The following is a 22,595-nucleotide window of genomic DNA, read 5'->3' as shown; positions in this document are numbered from 1 at the left end:
CCCATGCATCCATCCATCTACCCATCCATCCATCCATACAATCACCTATCCATCTATCCATCCATTTATCCATCTATCCATCCATCCATGCACTCACCCATCCAACTACCCATCCACCCACATATCTATCTATCCATCCATCCACTCACCCATCTATCCATCCATCTACCTATTCATCCACCCATGTATCCATCCATCCACCATCTATCCACCCATGCATCCATCCATCTACCCATCCATCCATCCATACAATCACCCATCCATCCATCCAATCACCCATTCATCCATCCATCTATCCATCCATCCATCCATCCATCCATCCATCCATCCATCCACTATCCATCCACCCATGCATCCATCCATCTACCCATCCATCCATCCATCCATACAATCACCTATCCATCTATCCATCCATTTATCCATCTATCCATCCATCCATGCACTCACCCATCCATCTACCCATCCACCCATGTATCCATCCATCCATCCACTCACCCATCCACCCACCCCAGCATCCATCCATCCATGCATCCACTTGCCCACCTGTCCATCTACCTATTCATCCATCTATGTATCCATCCATCTACCATCCATCCATCCACCCATCCATCTACCATCCATCCACCCATGCATTCATCCATCCATTCATCCACTGACCCATCCACCTACCCCAGCATCCAACCATCCATCCATCCATCCATCCATCCATCCATCCACTCACCCATCCACCCACCCCAGCATCCATCCATCCATGCATCCACTTGCCCACCTGTCCATCTACCTATTCATCCATCTATGTATCCATCCATCTACCATCCATCCATCCACCCATCCATCTACCATCCATCCACCCATGCATTCATCCATCCATTCATCCACTGACCCATCCACCTACCCCAGCATCCAACCATCCATCCATCCATCCATCCATCCATCCATCCATCCGCCCACCCACGTATCCATCCATTCATCCCTCTATCCATCTGTCCATCATCAGGACTAGAATCTGGATCTTGGGCCTACAAGTACTCTATTCTAGCTCTTGGCTTACTGAAGGGCTGAAGGTGCAGTGGCATCCTGGAGTAAGCCACTGCCCTACTGTCCCCCACTGCCCAGCCTCAACCAGAGAGGCCCTGACATCGTTAGGCTGGACAGCATGGTGCCCATGGCACTGTCTTCTACTGCTTTGCATGCCCCAATGCTGGGAGAAGAGATAAGCTGCCCCTCTCTTGCATTTACCCTTGGTCATTTCTGGGTCCCATGGGAGAGAGAAACTGTACCCAGCCTTCGGGGGTCTGAATGCACTTTTCTGCTTGAGACTACTGAGTGTCCAAGGGCCTCATCAGCCAGGGTCAGGGAGGGGCTGGGGTGGAGGGACCAGGCTTGGTGGGGGACAATGACCTCTTCTTTTTACTTCTGTGGATACCCCTCTATCCCCCTCCAGTCCGCAGAAGCAACCCCTGGCCTGTTGTTCAGCAGGACTGTTTCTGGGCCCCTCCATCTCCTGCCCCTGGCCAACCCCGGCCCTCTGCTTAGTCCCTAGTGGTGGTAACTACAGTCCTGGTGTTATGAAGATGCTCCCAGGTAATCCTGTGAACAGGATCTGAAGAGATTCTGCCCATTTTATCCAGAGGTGGGGTGACCTGCCCAGAGACAGACTGTTTGCTGACCCACAGGCGGCCCTTGGGTGCCATCTCAGCTTGCCCTCAGCCTCTGGAATGGGGCCTTGCACTGCTGACCACATGGCTATGGGGACAGAGCTGGCTCTGGGTCCAGCCGTTGCTGTTGCTCTGTTTTCACAGCTGAGAGGAGGGACTGATGTGGAGCAGTTGGGTCCCTGGTCCCAGGAAGGCCTTTGGGCTCGCCTGGCTTAGAGGTTCCGGAAAGCAGGGACGAGCAAACTGCTTCCAAGACCCACAGCAGCTCTGGGATTGTGCTCCTTCCTGGTCTGGCCAGCTCCTGCGAGCAGCATCAGGAGCTCTGACAGGTGTGAACTGGCAGGGCCTCAGTTTCCCCATCTGGAAAATGGAGCCGTTGTCCTGGCAGGCCAATTTTGCAGCAGGGTTTCAAGCTACCAGGCCTGGGCACATTTTGCTGGGCTCTCCATGGGTGGGGCCACAGGACGCTGAGGCTCCAAGGAGGGCAGAAGGGGTCCTGTGTGAGCTAGGGCAGAACCGGAGCTCAAACTTGGGCCTGCTGACCCAGATGCCAGCCTCCTTGCTGGGTGCCCGTCCTCACCTGCCATGAGGGCCGTCGGCTCTGCGTCTCCCCAGTGATGGCACGATGGCAGTTGCTGCTGATGAACGGCTGGCCCAGACACTGCCTCTCTTCACCCCACGTCCCTGCCACACTTCAGCCGGCCCTCACTCACCCTGTGAGGCAGGCACGATGGTGGCTCCCATTTTCCCAACGAGGAGTCCAGGCCCAGGGAGGTGGAGTGACCGGCATGGGATCCCAGAGCTCCTGGAGTCTGCCGCTCTAGGGATCTGCTTCTCCTGAGGTGGCCCCAGCCCTGGGTAGAGCCCTGGGGAGGAGCAGCGGGCAGAGGGGCTGCCATCCTGGCTGCTGTCCCGGGTTCCACGCCTCCTATGCACTCCTGCAAGATTGGGCCTTGGGGGAGAAGGAAAGACTGGGAGACCGGGAACTCCATCCAGAGCAGAGAGGGGCGCACAGCTGGCTCAGGCTGCAGGAGTGAGGCTGGGGGCAGCTCACAGATGTGGGGCCTCAGCTCATACCTGGCCCCAGCAAGCGTGTTCTGCTATTGAAAGTGTTTGGTTTTAGGTGATTTTGAGCTGCCAGGAGGCACCACAGACACTCGTTTCTGGTTCTTGTGAGAAGGTTGTCCCTACTCTGGCCTGGCTGTCCCATGAGGGTGGCTCTGTCTGCCCCTGCCACCCACACCTGGGCTTCTCACGCAGCCCTCTCCTGCCTGGCCCACGGGCATCTGCCTGCGTGACCTGTGAGCCCACAGGCCCAGTTTAAATTCCAACACTGCCATCTTGTAGCTGTGACTCTGGGCAAGTAATTGAATGTGGTCCCAGTCTCTGCATTGTGTCCCATCCAGACGTGGAGTGTATCCTTGTCCCCAGAACTTGGCTGGCCCCGGACTTGCTTTGATCATTGGGATGCGGCAGATGTCATGTGAGTCTGGAGACTTTGCCATCACATGAGGGAGCAGAGGGGAGCGAGGGGCCCAGGCCCAGCCTCAGACGACTGCCAGGCAAACACACAGAGCCGCTTGGGCCCAGTGAGCTGCTTCCCAAACTGCCAGCCACATGCAGCCCCTGGGTGGCCAGATGAGACCTGCAGAAGCGCCACAGTCAACCTCAGACTCTTGGAACAGGGGAAGCCATTGCCGTGTGAACCTCAGCGGTGGGGCTGCTTGTTACGCAGCAGTTGGAAGTGGTTAACGTCTCTATGCTGTGTTTTCTTATCTGTTAAGTGAGGTGAAAAACAGACCCCTGTGTGTGGGGGCAGTGGTTTGCTGTAGGGATGAAATGAGGTGGTGCAGGTCACCGTGAGTGCAGACAAGTGACTGTCATCGTTTGCTTTGTCCCTGACCCATGAAAGCGACACTTTCCTCAGATCTGCCCTGACCTTTGGTCACGAATCCCAGCCCAGACGCCCTGGGCTACTGCAAAGGATCCAAGTCCAAGTCCATTCTGCTGGCCCATATGTCCCTTTGTCTGGGACTCACGTGTTCCCTTCATCTGTGGCTCACATGCTCTTTTCAGCCGTGGTTCACGTGTCCTCTCATCTGTGGCTCACACCCCCCCTTCATCTGTGCTCATATGTCCCTTCATCCGTGGCTCACTGCCCCCTTCATCTGTGGCACATTTCCCTTTGTCTGTGGCTCACATGTTATCTTTATCCGTGGCTCACACACCCCTCATCTGTGGCTCACATGTCCTCTTGTCCATGGCTCACATGCCCCCCTTCATCCGTGGCTCATCAGTCCCCCTTCATCCATGTCTCACATGTCCCTTCATCTGTGGCTCACGTGTCCCTTCATCTGTGGCTCACATGTCCCTTCATCCGTGGTTCACATGTTCCTTCATCCGTGGCTCGCATGTTCCCTTCATCCGTGGCTCATGGGTTCCCCCTTCATCCATGTCTCACATGTCCCTTCATCTGTGTCTCACATGTCCCTTCATCTGTGGCTCACATGTCCCTTCATCCGTGTCTCACGTGTCCCTTCATCCATGGCTCCTGTGTCCCTTCATCTGTGTCTCACATGTCCCTTCATCCGTGTCTCACGTGTCCCTTCATCCATGGCTCACGTGTCCCTTCATCCATGTCTCACATGTCCCTTCATCTGTGTCTCACATGTCCCTTCATCCGTGTCTCACGTGTCCCTTCATCTGCAGCTCATGTGGCCCTCCATCCGTGGTTCACGTGTTCCCTTTGTCCGTGGCTCATGTGTTTTCCTTAGTCTGTGGCTTGTGGTCTCTTGCGTGTGTGACCTGAACACAGGACCAGTAGTGAGGAGGGTGGTGGAGGGAGCACAGCCCCACCCGTCACTCTAAAAGCTGCATGTCGCAGCCAGGACTTCTGACACCACAGCAGGGGGCAGGGATCGGAGGCTGTCCAGAGATCACCTCCTCCAGCACTTTCTGGTGCTTTGTTTTTCTTTCTCTGACCTGGCCCTGTCCAGAGGTTAATGGAGGCCTGGCCCTGCCAGGCTGAGGAGGAGCTGCACCATCTCCTGTGCCTGGCTCTGGGCAGGGCAGAACCTCTGACCCTGGACCTGACAGCCAGGCTCCTGACACCAGGGGCTTGATGACAGGCCATGAAGCAAAAGCTGAGTTCCTCTCTTGACCTCGACTCTCACTCCCAGGCATAGTCTCCAAAGTGTCTGGGATGCAGGGAGTCAGAGGCTGTCCAGGGTGGGGATATCCAACAGTCTTTGACACTGACACTGTCGTTCAAATGACCAGAAGAATAGATCTTACAGAGGAGAATCTCTCTCTCTCTCTCTCTTATTTATATCCATCCATCCATTGCACATATACACATACACTACATACATATATATCTCTATAAATATTCAGATTTAGATTTATATGGTGGGGCAAAGACTGCTAACATTGAGATACACGACCTTGCACTTTAACTCCCTGAGAATCCTGAAATTTGCCAGCTCCATCTATCTCCTTCTTTAGCCGACCTTCCCTAGCAGTCTTCTTAGCTGGGACCGCAGCAGGCAGACATGTGTGGCAGAGGGAGGGAGATGATGAAGGAAAGGCACTCCCAGGCCACAAGCCCTGAGTGGGGCTGACCCTGTCCCAGGTCTCAGGGTGCATGGCCCAGTCTCACAAGCTAGGGCACCACATTCATCCCAGGGCCATGGTGATCGCTTGAGGGTGGGCACCAGGTCCATCAATGAGAGGCTTCCCTGGGTCCTTTGCTGGCACTCATAGGAGGAGGTACTTTTGCTGTGCAGGTCAGATGGAGCCCTGAGCCCTGGGGGCCACTTAGCCTCCCTTCAGGAGGGTCTCCGCCTGGCCTCCCTGCAGGAGGTTCTCCGCTTGGCCTCCCTTCAGGAGGGTCTCTGCTTAGTCTCCCTTCAGGAGGGTCTCTGCTTGGTCTCCATGTAGGAGGGTCTCCGCCTGGCCTCCCTTCAGGAGGGTCTCTGCTTAGTCTCCCTTCAGGAGGGTCTCTGCTTGGTCTCCATGTAGGAGGGTCTCTGCTTAGTCTCCCTTCAGGAGGGTCTCTGCTTGGTCTCCATGTAGGAGGGTCTCCGCCTGGCCTCCCTTCAGGAGGGTCTCTGCTTGGCCTCCCTTCAGGAGGGTCTCTGCTTGGTCTCCATGTATGAGGGTCTCTGCTTGGCCTCCATGCAGGAGGGTCTCTGCTTGGTCTCCATGCAGGAGGGTCTCTTGAGTTTGGAGCTGATGTGCGGAAAAGCAGAGCCAGGAGATGAAGAGAGGTGGACACCCACTGGCACTGTCTGAGAACCCGGATTTAGCTTTGCCTGAAGTCCATCATTCCATGGACCTTTCAGTCTCACAAGCCAAGAAATTCTCTATTGTGTTCTATGAGTTGTGTTCCTGTCACTCACACTCAACAGACCCGAAGTACAAGCACCTGAAAAACACAGCTTGACCGTCACACTGAGGGTGGGATAACGGGGAGAAGGGACGCAGAGTGGATACGCGACAGATGGTCCTGGCTCTGCCCTGGGACCTAAACTCTGCTGCCTGTGGGAAGCCTGGCTGGAGGCCGTCACCTGCAGTGGGGATAACTCCAGAGTTCACTTGGGGTGGCCCAGGGTCAGGACCCTTGGGACAAGTGCAGAGGACGGGCATGGGGCCTGTATGAACACAGCATGGGCTTTTGATCCATCCAGGCCAGACATGTGGCCTGCCTGATGCATGTCAACATTCTGTGCCATGTGCACACCGCGTGGTGGCAGCTCTTACTGGCACTGGAATGGCCCAGCATAGAGTGAAGATCAGACTCTAGAGCTTCTGCCTCCAGGTTTTGATCCCTTCTCCTTGCTGGTCATGCAGCTCTGAGTAGGCATTTAGCCTGTGAGCCTCAGGTGGGAATTAGAACATTATGTTATCTACCCAGAGGGCTTCCATGAGGATCCCCAACACCAACGAACCTGGGCAGGTCAGAGCATGGTGCCTTGTATGTCATACCCAAGAGTGGCACATCCAAACTCAATAACATATCAGTTATATAATTTATATTTGTACATATATGCCATTATATATTATTTATACAATACGTGTAACATATGTTACCTAGGTATACACATAATAACATCTGTATATATGTGTGTATCTTTCTATCTACCTACCCATCCAGTCATCCAGCCATCCACCCACCCAACCATCCAACCAACCATCCATCCACCCACCCACCCACCCATCCATCCACCCATCCATCCATCCACCCATCCACCCATCCACCTATCCATCCATCCACCCATCCATCCATCCATCCATCCATCCACCCATCCAACTCATCAATCCATCCATCCATCCATCCATCCATCCATCCATCCATCCACCCACCCATCCACCCATCCATCCATCCATCCACCCATCCATCCACCCATCCACCTATCCATCCATCCACCCATCCATCCATCCACCCATCCAACCCATCAATCCATCCATCCATCCATCCATCCATCCATCCATCCATCCATCCACCCACCCACCCACCCATCCACCTATCCAACCCATCAATCCATCCACCCATCCATCCACCCATCCTTCCATCCATCCATCCATCCATCCATCCACCCACCCATCCACCTATCCATCCACCCATCCACCCACCCATCCATCCACCCACCCATCCACCTATCCAACCCATCAATCCATCCACCCACCCATCCATCCACCCACCATCCATCCATCCATCCATCTATCCATCCATCCATCCATCCACTCATCCAAACCATCCATCCACCCATCCAACCCATCCATCCACCCATCCGTCCATCCATCCACCCATCCATCCATCCATCCATCCATCCATCCACCCACCCACCCACCCACCCATCCACCTATCCATCCACCCACCCACCCACCCATCCACCTATCCATCCACCCATCCATCCATCCATCCATCCATCCACCCACCCACCCATCCACCCATCCACCCATCCAACCCATCAATCCATCCACCCATCCACCCATCCAACCCATCCATCCACCCATCCATCCATCCATCCATCCATCCATCCATCCATCCATCCACCCATCCACCCATCCATTCATCCATCCATCCACCCACCCACCCACCCACCCATCCACCTATCCATCCACATACCCACCAACCTACAGAGCTCCCTGGCTGACTGTCAATGGCTATAAGAGAAAGTTCCTCCTGGCTTCAACTTTCTGAAGTTCTGCCTACAGAGTTCACCTCAAAGTAGAAGGGTCCCTGGGGCTGATTCACTGCTTGCGGCGGGGGGCACCTGAGCCAACCTAAGGCTGTACTGGCCAAGACATGACAGCAAAGCCCAGATCCCAGAGTGGAGAGGCTGATGTGGGCAAAGCTGTTGTTGGGGCCAAGGCACAGTAAAGTTGTCCCGGAGAGCAGGGAGGGATGGGGGTGAGTACAGGTTGGTAAAGAGGATTGGGTGCCCACCCAGTGGTGGGCCCAGGTATCTGTGGGGACCACAAGAGAAGGACCAGGACCACATGAAAGCCATGGTGACAGGGCTCTGACGTGTCCAGGGGACTCCACATGCTGTTGTCATGTTCTGAGAGGCCCTGAGCCCCCTGTTCCCTCAGGCGCTGCATCTTTCACTCTCTGAACACCTGGATGTCTCCTGGCCTCCAGGGCCAAAAAAATGACAAGGTACCCCCAGCATTCGACAAGCTCACCAGGCGGCAGCGGGGATGCCAGGCCTGACCTGGGGAGGGGCCAGCAGTGTCAGCACCACCTCACACCCCACAGGCCTGTCCTTCAGGGCGCCTGCCATGTGCACCTCCTGTGCTCACGATGCGACCAGCAGACACCTTCAAACACTGAGTACAAGAGAACACAGAAGGCTTCATGGATAATTTTTAAAAATCCAGACCACATGTTAACATGGAACTATTGTGGTTATGCTGGGCTAAATGAAATGTATCATTAAAGTTCATTTCACCTCTTTTCTCATCTGAAGCCACTAAGCACCTGAAACTTGAGTGTGGAACCCCGCCCCTCTTGGACAGCGCAGGTGTAGACGTGTCAAACCCCGCCCCTCTTGGACAGCGCAGGTGTAGAGGTGTCAAACCCCGCCCCTCTTGGACAGCGCAGGTGTAGACGTGTCAAACCCCGCCCCTCTCGGACAGCGCAGGTGTAGACGTGTCAAACCCCACCCCTCTCGGACTACGCAGGTGTAGACGTGTCAAACCCGCTCCTCTCGGACAGCACAGGTGTAGACGTGTCAAACCCCGCCCCTCTCGGACAGCGCAGGTGTAGACGTGTCAAACCCCGCCCCTCTCGGACAGCGCAGGTGTAGACGTGTCAAACCCCGCCCCTCTTGGACTGCGCAGGTGTAGACGTGTCAAACCCCGCTCCTCTCGGGCAGCGCGGGTGTAGACGTGTCAAACCCCGCCCCTCTCGGGCAGCGCGGGTGTAGACGTGTCAAACCCCGCCCCTCTCGGGCATCGCGGGTGTAGACGTGTCAAACCCCGCCCCTCTCGGGCATCGCGGGTGTAGACGGGTCAAACCCCGCCCCTCTCGGACTAAGCAGGTGTAGACGTGTCAAACCCCGCTCCTCTCGGGCAGCGCGGGTGTAGACGTGTCAAACCCCGCCCCTCTCGGACAGCGCGGGTGTAGACGGGTCAAACCCCGCCCCTCTCGGACAGCACGGGTGTAGACGGGTCAAACCCCGCCCCTCTCGGACTAAGCAGGTGTAGATGTGTCAAACCCACTCCTCTCGGACAGCGCACGTGTAGCATGAGTCGCTCCTTCCTGAGGCCCCAGCATGGCTCGCCCTTTGGGGGTCCCCAGTGACCTCTCCTAGACACATGCCCTCCAAGCTGCTGGCCAGAGACTGGTGAGGCAGCGTCCGCCCTACTTGCGGTTGGAACCGTGACGGCCACCACACACCGGCCCTGGCCTCTGGCTTTCAGACCAATTGCCAGCCTCGCTGGTCGTCACCTGTGTCCTGGAGGCAGGACTTGTGACACCAGGGAACAGGTGGGGAAACTGGGGCTGGGGGTATAAAATACCTTGACAAAGCCCACAGCTCCAGGGCTGACCCCCACCTGAGCCCCTCCTCCTGCCCGGGCAGCTCAGCACTGGGGCGAGCCCACTCCCGCTCTTTCCTCCATGGGCTCCTGGGCCACAGGGCACAGCAGGGCTTTGGGTCCCAGGCACCTCCCGCCTACAGCAGGCCCCCGCGGGTGCCCTCTGGAGACTCTAATTATTCCCCAGGCACCGGTGCGGCATAAACACAGCCCAGACATCCAAGCAAAGCAGGCTGCTGGTGCGGACAGCCTTTCCCAGAGCTAAATGCAGCTCCCAGCTCCAGGCCGGCCCTGAGCACTCAGCTAACAATCGGATGCCGCGGGCCCTGGGCTGACCCTGCTGTGGGCTTGCTCCCACTCACCGGGAGTGACCGCTTGGCCCGGCGCAGAGGGCCGCTGGCGGCCTTTCTTCCGCTGGGAGGGCACTCCAGGGCGGGCGAGGCAGGAATGCACACGGGCTGGTCCGCGTTTAGAATGTATTTATAGACCAGCCACAGCTGCCAGCCGCGTGGTACCCACGAGGTCAGCTTCCTGCCAGGCCCTGCAGCCAGATGTTTACTGAGATTGCAGAGACCAACCCACCCACACACGCCTGGATTTATCCCACATCCACGCTCTGAGGCCTGTCTGGGCCAGGACCTGGCAGACTCCGGGACTCAGAGAGCTGGTGACAGTCAATGACCCTCAGCAGGTGTCAGTGCTTCAGGGACTTGGGACCCAGGACCAGCACACAAACCACACATCTACAAGGAGCAAGGGAGGTTGCGGAGGGAACCTGCCTGGGAAGGGACTCAGGACCAGCACGCAAACCACACATCTACAAGGAGCAAGGGAGGTTGCGGAGGGAACCTGCCTGGGAAGGGACTCAGGACCAGCACGCAAACCGCAGATCTACAAGGAGCAAGGGAGGTTGTGGAGGAAACCTGCCGGAGAAGGGAGGCCTTCTCAGAGGAAAGGCAGGGCAATGTTGGAGGTGGATTTTGAAGGATGAATAGGAGTCTTCCAAGAATTCCAGGTGTGGATGAATAGCAAGAGCAAAACAGTCCGGTGGTGAGCAAGGAAGTGGGGTGTCTGGGGACAGCAGCTGCCATCAGGTGCCTGAAACAGCATCTAGGGACAGAGAGATGAGTGCTTTACAAGGATCTCAAAGCTCAACATAGGTAAAAATCACCAGAGCAGCCTAAGATGCAAACCCCAGGCCCTGCCCCAGTGATTTCAACTTAGCTGGGAATGTGTGGTTTAACCAGCCTCCGAGGGGGTCTGATCCAGGCCCACCGACCCTATTTTAAGAAGCTAACTCTCTGAGAAGAAAGAGGTCCATGATGGACACAAAAGTTGAGTGTGGCTTCCCGGAGAAAACAGAGAAGGCTGTCAGGTGTGAGAAGGCTGGGCCGGGGGGGAGGCACCTATTCTAGGCGTTTGGCATCAGGATTGCAAGGTACAAGGGCACTCAGAGACCCTGGGTGCAGGGCTGAGCTGCCCATGCAGCAGCTGTGGACACACGTGGCCACGGAGTGTTTGCACATGGCTGGCCAGGATCAAGACGCGGTGCAAGTGCAGAACGCAGGTGACTCCTGAGAGCGCAGCAAGGAGAACGTGAACTCACTGATCTTTGTATCAACCACATGGTGGAATGAGGATATGTTGTAGATATAGTACAATTAATTTCACCTGTTTCTTTATGTATTTTTTAATGTGGCTATAAAATCACTTGTATAGCTGGAGTTTGTAGCCTGCATAAGATATTGTATCATGTTATATAATGTATCTGTATCATAAAATGATACTGTATCATGTTCTGTATTATATGACAGGTTGTCATACATCATATCTTTAGATTATATTATACTTTATTACATTATGTTGCGTATCATATTATACTATATCTTTCTAGCTATTTCTATTGGTGAATTCTGACCCACAGGCTGCAAACCCAGCCAGCACAGGGTTCAAAATGCTCGTAAAAATTTCCAGCCAAGAGATGTTACAGAAAAGTTCAGTTAGGCTTCTCTTGAAAGCCGATGAGATGTGGCCGCCATGAGCCTGTCTCCTCATGTCTTCTGAAGATGTGTCAGGTGCTCGCCGTGGGCTACAGACCACACTGCTCCCTGCTGCCTCCTGTCCCCCAACCCCACCTGTCCCAGGAGCCTTCCCACCTGCACAGGTCAGAGGCTCCCGATCCCAAGGCATTGGGCCCATGCCTCTGGGGACCACTCAGCCCTTCACCTGATGAAGAGGACCCCAAAGCTGGAGAGGGACGCCCCTTGCCTTGGGTGGCAGAGACAGCGAACCCTTATAGTCTATCCAAAATGATGGCCCTGAATTTGCCGTTCCCCAGGGCTTTGCCCAGGGTCAGACTTGATCCTCTGGATGCTGGGACCTGGGGAATGTGGCCAGTTAAGTGCGGTCACATGGAGCAACTGTCCCGGCTCTGCCCCTCCTACCAAGCAAGAGGTGGCAGCTTCGAATCCCAGCCCTGTGTGCTGCCCAGCTCTTCCCATGCTCCACTGGGGGCTGGCATCCAGACCCTGCACATGGTACCCTGTGCTGCCTCAGCACCACTGGGGTGCTCTCCACACCTTATCGCTCCACTGTACAGGTGGGGAAACTGAGGCTGTGGGGGACTTGCCCACAGTCTCACAGGCAGCAGCTGGCACAGTGGGATTCTACAGCATGCCGCCCAACTGCGATTGCATGACGTGGGCAGGCGGCAGCCGGAGCTGGTACCATTGCCAGGACAGCAGCCTGGTTTGGAGAGGACGACGCAGGCCATTCACCTGGGCCTGTGGTGCGGCGGCTGCCTGGGTCGGGTCTTTCGGAACTGCTGACCATGAGTTGCCAGAGGTTTCAGTTCTGCCAAGAGGAATGTGTCTCTGTGCCTTTGCCTATGCTGCTGCCTTTGCTGGGGATACCCTCTCCCATCTGGCGTGCTTAGAGAACTCCCAGTCACCCTTGAAAACCCACCCAGATCAGAGATGCCTTCCCCCAGGGAGCCTCTGTGGGATCCTCACACACTGGCCTGTCTCCTTAGTCTATCTGCCGGCTCCTGCTTTCTGGAGGGGCTGCTTGGGGGCAGTGCCCGGCGGCGTCCGAATGTTAGAACTGTGGCCGTCCCTGCTTCCTGTTTCCTCCAGCTGAGTAGCTGACAGCGCAGGAAAAGTCAGCTTGCCTAGGAAGGGGAAACTGAGGGCCCTTGAGGTTATATCCAAGTGAGACGTGGGTCAGGAGGAGCAGTGGGGTTCCCAGGCAGAGTGGCCGCGTCCTGTTTGGTTGGAGAAGACACACAGTGCTCATGGGCCCCACGCGGGGTTACGCAGTCCGGCCTCCTCCCCCAGCTCCTCTGACTGCTCCCCGCTGGGTGGGCTCTGGACAGGTGCCCTGCCAGTTGGTGGGTGCCCCTACTCCCATGTGTATCCAGAACTGGGGAAGGTTCCAGAACATAGGACAGATCCCAGGACCTGCTGGGCCCACTGTGAGACAGGCCTGAGCTGAACCCCATGACCACCTGACCTCCGTGAGCCCCTCTGCCGGGAGAGCACAGGGATGTCCTGGGTTTCCCAGAACCAGTGTCAGTTCAGAGCCAGTGTCTAGTGGCCCCCAAAAGTCTGATTATTTCTTTCTCCTTGACACATAGCCACCCTGGAAAAAGGCTGTGGTTCCCTTGGGAGGAGCCTGTGCAAGGACGAACAGCGTCATCTCTGGCAGTGCAGCGGGGCCCTCCCCAGGCCGACCCGGCCTCACTCAGGGCTTCAGCCCACTGTGAGGAAGCACCTGGCCCTGCGTGTGGAAAGTGGAGAGTGGACAGGTAAGTGCTCAGGAGGTGAGGGCTGTGCTGTCCTCAGGGGACCAAGGAGGCACAGTAAGGGAGCCTCCTGGGGGACTGCACTGTCATTCAAAGACACGGCCTTGGGGTCCCGATGGCCACTCACTCCCTCGCCTTGATCTCCCTACTCAGGGCAGAGTTTGAATCCTAGCCCCATTCCCAGTTGTGTGGTCCTGAGCCAGCGCTTCACCCTCCCCGGGCCTGATTGCTTCATCCACAGAGACGGGGTAAGAGGTTCCCACCACTGACACACTGGTGGGAACGGAACGGTGCTGAACGGAACAGAACACAGTGGTGGGAACGGAACACAGTGGTGGGAGCAGAATGGAGGGAAACAGTGGGGCAGCTCCTTGAAGGCCAAGGTGGCCACGGGACGAACCACTTCCACCCCCAGGAACCCGCCCAGGAGAGATGAAAACGGGTGCCCACAGAGAAGCGGTACACAAATGCTCACGGCACCTCGATTCACAACAGCCAGGCAGTGGAGACAAGCCAGGTGTCCAATGGAGGAGGGGTGCGCGCACAAAACTAGCTCCATCCACGTGGCAGAACAGCGCTCAGCCGCAAAGAGGAAGGAAGCGCCGACTCCCGCCATGGCAAGGATGGACCCTAAAGATGTGACGCTGAGTGACAGAGCCAGTCACAAAAGAGCAGGGTGTAGGAACCACGTACTGGAAGTGTCCAGAATGCGCAAATTCACAGGCAGGAAGGAGCAGCTGCCGAGGGCTGGGGGAGGGGAACAGGGAGTGACTTCTTCATGGGCACAGGGTTTTTTTGGGGGTGATAAAAACGTTCTAGAACTAGATGGTGGTGATGTTTGTACAACCTTGTGAGTATCCTGAAAACCACTGAAGCATGCACTGTAGAAGACCGGTTGGTCATGTGACTCGAGAGCTTTATCGCTCTCTATAAAAGGTTTCTACAGCGAAGGGTTGGTGTAAGGCACAGAGGATGGCCCTGGCACCCGGCTCCCCGGCTTCTACAGATGGGGCGGCTTCCTCCAGTATGGAGACCCGGGTGTCCTGGCTCCCACGCCCCCTCTGGCTGGGATCTTAGCAAGTCACATTCCTGCCCCTGCCCGGAATGCAGAGAAGCTCCATTCTGTAGCCTCCCAGTGGGCAGTGCCCGGCTGGCCACATCCAGGCCTGGCGACGCAGGCTCTGTTTACACACAGCCACCTTGGCCCGGCAGCCCCGGAGGAATGCGGAAAACCCGGCTCAGGGACGCTCCCAATGGTCACATTCTGCAGGCAGCTGCCGTGCCCGGCCGGTAGGGAAGTCTCAATGGCTGCTCATGAATACGGACTCTGTTCGGCCGCTGGCTGGGATGCTGGCCCTGCGAACAGCCCAGAGACAGGACAGGCGCTGTTAGCAGGCAGCCAGGGGACGGAATGTCCCCCATCCTGCCTCTGGCTCTGGCCCGCTGACCAGGAGGGGCTGAGGGTGGGGAGTGTTAGGAGCAGCCCTGGGCACAGCTCCCTCGGCCGGGGCCGCTGAGTTCACACTCACTGCCCACTCATCCCTCCACTCACCTGCCTATCCACTATCCATACCCTTGCGCCTGCTCGGCCGCTGTCCTCTCTGGGGAGCCACTTTGGGGTTGTAAAGAGACTCCAGGTACCATGCACCCCACTTGGTAATACAAACTGAGGCTGGGAGCCATGGCTGCCCTGTCCTGGCGGTGTGACTGGGAGGGCTGAGTGAAGCTTGGCCCCAGAGCTCCGAGGCCCCCAAGCCCATGTTCTTTCCACTTGAGGGGCCACCCACCCTGATTGGAGGAGCAAGGGCTGGGGAGGAGACAGGCCTTTGCTACCAGTTCCTCCACGGCAGGGGACAGAGCTCCTCTTGCTTCAAGAGCTGGGTGGTGGGGGGATGGGGTAGCAAGAGCCCCAGGTCCACCATACCAGGGTGGGCCAGGTGAGCACCCAGCATTCCCCAGACACGCTGGGCCTCCTCAGCCTGGCCCGCGGACTCTCCTCGCTGGGTCAAAAACAGCTTATATTTGGAATTCTCCTCCCCAAGGCCAGCCCCCTTTCAACAACAGGGTGATTCTCAGAGACCACTTCACTCCCGGCAGGGCTGGGGTGAGTAATGAGCAGGAAGCCTACAGTTTGACGCCGGGTTACAGTCCCCAAGCTGCCCCCACCATCATCGCTGGTCTCACTTTCTGGTCCTCCGGACTCAGGACCAGCAATCGCAAGCAGCCGAGGGGGTGGGGCGCGCTTTGAAGAACATCTGGAGGCCGTGCTGACCGCGGCCTGAGTCCCCCGGCACCCGGGGGTGGGTCCTGCCCGCCGCTCCCACCCCGCCCCAAAGCTGGCCTGGTGAACCCAGACCAAGGGGGCAGAACCGGGAGTGACGTGGACTCACAGGAATGAGAGGGCTGGACGGCTGATAGCACCTGATGAAGGCCAAGACCACGACCCTCTGACCACTGGGGGCAGCTTCGGCAGGCACGCAGGATGGAAGGTCCTCAGGGGTACGGACAGCGGTCCACACCTAACCCAGGGCTGCCGGGGGGCTCTGGGGGTCTAGCACAAGGCGCTCCTCTGGGCGGACACAGTCTTGGAGGGTGGGGAGGCCTGACAAGCAGAGTATGGACTGCATGCCCAGGTGCAGTGAACAACCTGCCCAACTGTACTGGCCCATTTTTCTTTCTACCTAGGGAAACGGAAGTCCTTAGCTCCGAAGTATAAGATTGCAGCCAGTCCCCAAGGACAGCATCTGCCACCCCCACCATGACCATCAGCAAATGATGAGCATGGGGAGGAAGTAGCCAAAGAAATAGGCCCTGAGCAACTCCAAGGCCACCTCACAGAGCCCCATCCTTACGGGACCACCCCCTGCCTTCCACCATGCTCTGCCCAGCCCCCAGCACGTAGCAGGTCAGCTCCATCAGAGAACGAGGCCGGCTCATGGGGGTCAGTTGAGAGGCCTGGGAGCTTAAAGCCACTTGGAGACAGGCTTGACCTGGGAGCGGCTGGTCTCTCTAGGTGGGTGGATGGAGCTGCGTCTGGAAAGGAATCACTAGAGGGCCCTGGATGTGACAGGACCCTTTGAGTCACCAGCCAGCTCCTGCTGAGCCTGGGGAGAAGGGATCCAGCCTGAACAGGGCACCTTCATCAAGGCGGACGGCCTTGCAGGGTAGATGGGACACCAACAATGGGAGGTGGGATGCAGGATGGGTGAGGGCAGCAGGGAGAGGAGGGGTGTTCCCACGAGGGTGGGGTGACGTCTGGGGGAGTAAGGCAGACAGTTGCCAGTGGAGATGGGGCGGGACGGTGGGGTCCCAGGCAGGAGGTGGGAAGAGAGAACGTGCATCCTGAGATGGACCCATGAAGACCCTTGTCAGGGAGGAGAACAGGCCTGGACTGTGGCCTGGAATGCAGGACACCGAGTGTGGCCACTGTCCACAGTGAGCAGGAGGATGGGCTGGTCACACTCTCTCAGGTCTACTCCCTGCCCTGCAAGTCGAGAATGAACCAAAGCAATGGTGGGCTGGCCGGCCAGGAGGGAAGATGGAGAAGGCGCTGGGAAGATGGGAAAGGCAGCGTCCACAGGACTGGGCTGCATGTGCCCTGCCAGCATCACTGCTCCCTATGGCAGCCTCCATCTGGACTTTTAGTTGGCACCTTGCACCACTCAGGTCTTTCTTGTCCTCAGAACCCTCTCCACAGGTCCCATGGAGTCTCCTGAAACCCATGGGATGCGACCACAGCAGCTGGCACCTACCAAGCACTTGTGGTGTGCCAGGCCTATGCTAGGATGCTCCACACACCAGCCCGTCCCACGAACCCTTGTGAGGGCTCCCCATTTTTCTGATGAGAAATCAAGTCCCAGAGGGGTTTGGTCACTCAGTCAAGGCCACACAGCCCCTAGTAGCTATTTCCAGAGCCTGGACTCTTAACCACTACACAGCCATTCCCCACATCGTCAGCCCCATGTTTGGACAAGGAGGCAGGCAAGGTAACAGAATTTTTTTTTTTTTTTTTTTTTTTTGAGACAGAGTCTCACTCTATCACCCAGGCTGGAATGCGGCGGCACAATCATCGTTCACTGCAGCCTTGAACTCCTGAGTTTAAGCGATCCTTTCTCCTCAGCCTCCCTGGTAGCTGAGAGTACAGGTGCACACCACCATGCCTGGCTAACTTACTTTACTTTGTTTTTTTAGTAGAGATGGGGTCTTGCTATGTTGCCCAGACTGGCTTCAAACTCCTGGGCTCAAGTGATCTACCCGTCTCAGCCTCCCAAAGTGTAGGGATTACAGGTGTGAGCCACCACCCCCCGGCTGGTAACCAAATTCTTAGTAGCAGTCAGAACCAGAAGGGAGGGTGGAGGGCTTGCCTTGAAAGCATCTGGGCTCCAGATGAATCTACCGTGGACTGATATCTAGGGCACCATAGGTGGTGGCAAGACTCCAGGAGAAAGAAGGGGAGGGCATCTCTGTTTCCAGGCCACCCTGATGTTCAGGTTTACTTCTGTTCAACAAACACGAGGAAAGGGCAGAAACCCACTGAATTTCTCCCAGGGGAAGGTGGCAGGATGGGGCCTGACCTGGAATGTCAAGTCAGAAATGACCTGAAGAGATTAGGCATACAGGGGGACATCATCTCTATTAAAATTCTCCAAAGGCAGCCATGTGGACGAGCTGAGCTGATGTGCTGCCTGCTGCCCCAGGATGATGGACCAGAATCAGCAGAAAGAACAGGTGGGAGGCTGTTGGTGCAACCTGAAGCAGAGCTTCTCATCACGTTCCAGCTTAAGTGCATTCCAGCTGGTAGGGCTGCTGGAACGGCTGGAACAAGCTGCTGTGATGGGGAGTGAGTTCCCTGTCACCGGAGGTATTCAAGCAGAGTCAGTAACCTGGAGGCAGGGTCTGGTGGAGACTGAAGCACTGATGAGGGTGTTGAAGTTCGTGACCCCAAAATTTCCCTTGACCCTGAAATCCTGGGACTTCCTAGTTTGCACACTGCCCAGGGCTGCCAGCCTCGGGGCGTTACAGCCACACACCCTTCACCTACGCTTCCCAAGCTGAGACTCTGCAGAGCCCCTGGGTTCCCTTCGAGAAGGCCCCGGCCTTCCTCTTTGCCGGGGCCTTCTCCCTCTTTTCTATTTGCAGGGCAGAATGACCAGCTCCTGGTTAGTTCTGTGCTGTGGTCTGGGACCTGCCAGGCACATGGCATGGAAGGCATGTCCCTCCCAGGCCACCTCCTCCGAGGGTGCCTGGCTGCCCTTCCTAAAACTGCAGCTCCGCCCCGCTTCCGAGCTCCCTGCTCAGCCCTCACGCCCGACGCTGTCCAGGCATTTACCTGTTTATCTCGTTTATTTTCAGGAATGCCGGGCTCTGGGCTGTGCTGGGGGCACCTAGGACAGGCTGGGCACTGAGAGCCTCAAGACACCTTTGTCCACCGACCAGCAGAAGGGAACTAGACTTGCTCTTGGCAGAATGGGCAGGGGCTGTCAACGACACTACCGCGTGCTGTGCTCACTTCCCAGCATCAGCCCACTCTGGCCATCGGTTTCTTCATCTAAGATGTGGGTTCACACGGATCTCAGGACGTAAGGATTAAACGTAATAACACGTGGCACACTCCCTTTGCCCAGTATGGCTCACGGCTGGGGATGAAGCAGTTAACCGCCTCCGCCGCAGGAGCGGACTTGGCAGCTGAGCTGCCCCACAGCCTTCGCGGCCCCCCCGCCCCCGCCGTGGACCTGTCCCTCCGCCCTCGGCCCAGGGTGCAGGGACAAGGTCTGGGTGGCCGCGGGAGTCCCCCGAGCCCCACTGGCCTTCCCTTCCGGCCGCCGCCACGCGGGGCGCCGCGTCCCCACGGGTCTAGACGTCCAGCCAACTTCCCGGCTCTGCAAAAGCCTCTGGGGGTGCGCGGGGCTGGGCGGGGGCGCGGCGTGGTCTCCCCCAGGGTCGGCTCCAAAGCTCCCACCCCCGTCCGGGGCGCTGACACCGCCGACCCGCAAGCCTGTGCCGCGCTCGGAGCGCCGCGGGGCCAGCACGCCCGGGGGGCGGCCCGGAGGAGGCGGCTGGGGCACCCCCGCTCCGATCCGCGATGAATGGAGCGGTCCGGGCCCCGCTCCCCGCAGCCCCGCCCGGAGGCCCCGCTCCCCGAGCCCCCCGCTCCGCGGCCCCCGCCAGCACTTAGCCCGGGCGCTTCCCAAACTGTCCGCAGAGCCGGACCCCGCGCTGCCAACGAACGCTCCGCTGCGGGCAAGGCTGCGGCCCCCGCCGGGCCCCAGCGCTCGCAGCCCCGCACGTCCGGGCCCGGGCGGAGGAGGTCCGGGGAGCCGGGCCGGGCGCCGCGAGCGCTGGGAGGGTCCGGCCCCGCCGGGGAGCGGCCCCCGAGGGCGCAGGAGCGGGAGCCGGGCCGGGGACCCCCGCGCAGCCCGGTGACACCCCCGCCCCGCGTTCCAGCCCTGGGTCCCCAGGCACCGCGCACGCCCGGGTGGCGCATCCGCACTCACCTCCGCTCCGAGGCCCGCTCCGCCCGCCACGCCGGCCGCCGCCAACGAGCTCCCGGCCCGCGCCGCCCCAGCGCTCTGCAGCGGAGGCGCCGTCCTCATCCCGACCGCAGGCCCGCCCGGGCCGCCCGCCCGCCGGGCACCGAGCCGCTCTGCCGCGCGCTGCGCCTCGGGGCGGGGTGGGAGGAGAGGGAGCAGCCGCCACCCTGCCCAGGTCGCCGCGGGCCAGCCCTGCAGCCAGCTCCAGCCCTGGGCCGGGTGCTGGGAAGGCCGGACGCCGGCCGGCGGCCGCGGGGTCTGCCCCCCGGAGGCTGGGGCGGCTTAGGTTACAGACTCCGCCACCCCCGCACCCTCCCCCCAGCTATTTTTAGCGCCGCTCTTCCTAGGTGTTTGTTTCATGGGACCCACCCCGGCGATGGGGGGCCCTGAGGCATTGCTCCCTGAACACCCTCTCCACGCTCCCCGGACAGCCCACCCCAGACTGGCAGGCCTTGCTGCTCAGATGGAAACACTGGACTTAGCACAACTTATAAAACGCCTGCCATAATTCTACCCATGTGGCTTCCACTGGCTGCACTATCTCCATCCCTGGCGTCCGCTGCAGCCCCCAGGTGCCCACACATGACACGCTTGCCCCTGTGCCTCTGTCTGGGGGTTGGGGGATGTCCCAACTGGCACCTGGCACCCGCCTGGGCAAGTTCGGTTTGAGTGGCTCAGGTTGGCCCTCGAAGGCACCATAAGGAGGTTCCCGTGGGACGCTTTCTCGTAGGTTGGAGTTAACATTGACCCCAGACCTGGGTCCCTTGTCCAGCCTTGGGACCGCCCCAGACTGGCCCATGAGTTCTGTGGCATTGCTGGTGGGGCGCTAGGAGCCATCCAGGCCCCTAGAGAGGGAGAGGCCCTTACAGGTCATTTGTCCAACATCTCCATTCCCAGCCAAGGAAACCAACGCCTGGAGAAGCCAAGGAACCTGCCCAAGGCCACATGGCGGAGATGGCTCCAGGCAGAGCCCCCCGGCCCAGTGCGTGCCCATCCCTGGCTGTCCCAGACAGGGGCGTGTGGGCCTCCTCCAAGGACAGGGGTGCAGCGTTAGGGGCAGCGTCTGGGGACGGATCGCCCTCTCCCACTTCAGAGGATCCCAGGTCATGAACTTGGTGGCCTTCTAAGAAATAGGGTGGCAGTGGGGGGCCTTCGCAGAAAGGAACGCTTTCAGAATCAGTCCTTCAGACAAAGCTCCCCCGGGAGCAAGTCAGGCATGCTTTACTTACACAAGTTCAAGTTGCACACCCTTTAAGGGACACCTTTATTATGTAAAGCAAGGTGTGACCCAACCATGGGCCTTCTTGTGGGGCCAGTGAGTGGGCCTGCCCCCTCCCCCAATCTGGTCTGCCTCCTGAAGCTGTTTTCGGACTCTGCACGCACAGTATAGAATAAACTAAAAGGAACTGCACATGGCAATGGGGTTTCTGTGCTGGGCATCGCAGCACACGGCATTCCTGCCAGTAGACGCGAAAACTCGAATTGAAGAAGGGGCAGGGGCTGAGAGGCCCCAGAGGCTCGAGGCTTGGCTCACATTTCCGTGGCATCATCTGGGGCCTCCAGGTCCTGGGATCTCTCTTTCCATGGAAAATGGGGAAGAACTAAGAAACCCTCTTGAGTTAATCAGGATTTCAATCAAGCGAGTTTCCTAAAGTTTCAAGGGCCAGGGGTCCCCTGGCTCTGGACAAAGACCCCAGAGGGCGTTTCCTTCCTTGTCGTTTCTACTGGGTCTGTTCTTATTTCCAAGAAAGACTTCAATTTCCAAACTCATGTGTGTCTGTGTGTGTGTGAGTGCATGTCTGTGAGTGCATGTCTGTATGTGTGTATGTGTGTGTGAGTACATGTCTGTGTGTCTGTGTGTGTGAGTGCATGTCTGTGTGTGTGTGCATGAGTGCATGTGTGTGTGAGTGCCTGTGTGAGTGCGTGTGTATGTGTGTAAGTGCGTGTCTGCATGTCTGTGTGAGTGCGTGTGTGTGCATGTATGCACGTGAGTGCATGTGTGAGTGCATGTCTGTGTGTGTGTGAGTGCATGTGTGGGATGCATGTGTGTGTGCATGTGAGTACGTGTGTGAGTCCATGTCTATGTGTGAGTGCATGTCTGTGAGTGCGTGTGAGTGTGCGTGTGTGTGCATGTATGCATGTGAGTGCATGTCTGTGTGAATGCATGTGTATGTGAGTGCATGTCTGTGTGTGAGTGCATGTCTGTGTGTGTGTGGGTGCGTGTGTGTGCATGTCTGTGTGCATGTGTGTGTGTGAGTGCATGTCTGTGTGAGTGCATGTGAGTGTGCGTGTGCATGTATGCATGTGAATGCATGTGACTGCATGTCTCTGTGTGTGCATGTGTGTGCATGTCTATGTGCATGTATGCATGTGAGTGCATGTGAGTGCATGTCTGTGAGTGCATGTGTGTGTGTGTGCGTGTGTGCGGGTGCATGTGTGTGAGTGCATGTCTGTGTGTGTGGGTGCGTGTGTGCATGACTGAGTGCATCTGAGTGCATGTGTGTGAGTGCATGTCTGAGTGCGTGTGTGTGCATAAGTGCATGTCTGTGGGTGTGGGGG

The 22,595-nt window shown here is 57.9% G+C and overlaps 1 protein-coding gene across 1 annotated transcript in view; it reads right to left on the bottom strand.

Moving 5' to 3' along the window:
• Positions 1-20,411, bottom strand: part of ZNF469 (zinc finger protein 469) — a 59,655-nt gene extending 39,244 nt beyond the window's left edge. Inside the window, exon 1 of the mRNA XM_007994325.3 lies at positions 20,001-20,411. The gene's annotated coding sequence lies outside the window, so the exon portion shown is untranslated. The remainder of the gene's footprint in view (positions 1-20,000) is intronic.
• Between the last annotated feature and the right edge of the window lie 2,184 nt (positions 20,412-22,595).

This window comes from Chlorocebus sabaeus, chromosome 5 (assembly GCF_047675955.1).
Source record: "Chlorocebus sabaeus isolate Y175 chromosome 5, mChlSab1.0.hap1, whole genome shotgun sequence".
Taxonomy (NCBI): domain Eukaryota; kingdom Metazoa; phylum Chordata; class Mammalia; order Primates; family Cercopithecidae; genus Chlorocebus; species Chlorocebus sabaeus.
The sequence above is the reverse complement of the archived record's forward strand: the minus strand, read 5'-3'. Positions and strand labels throughout refer to the sequence as shown.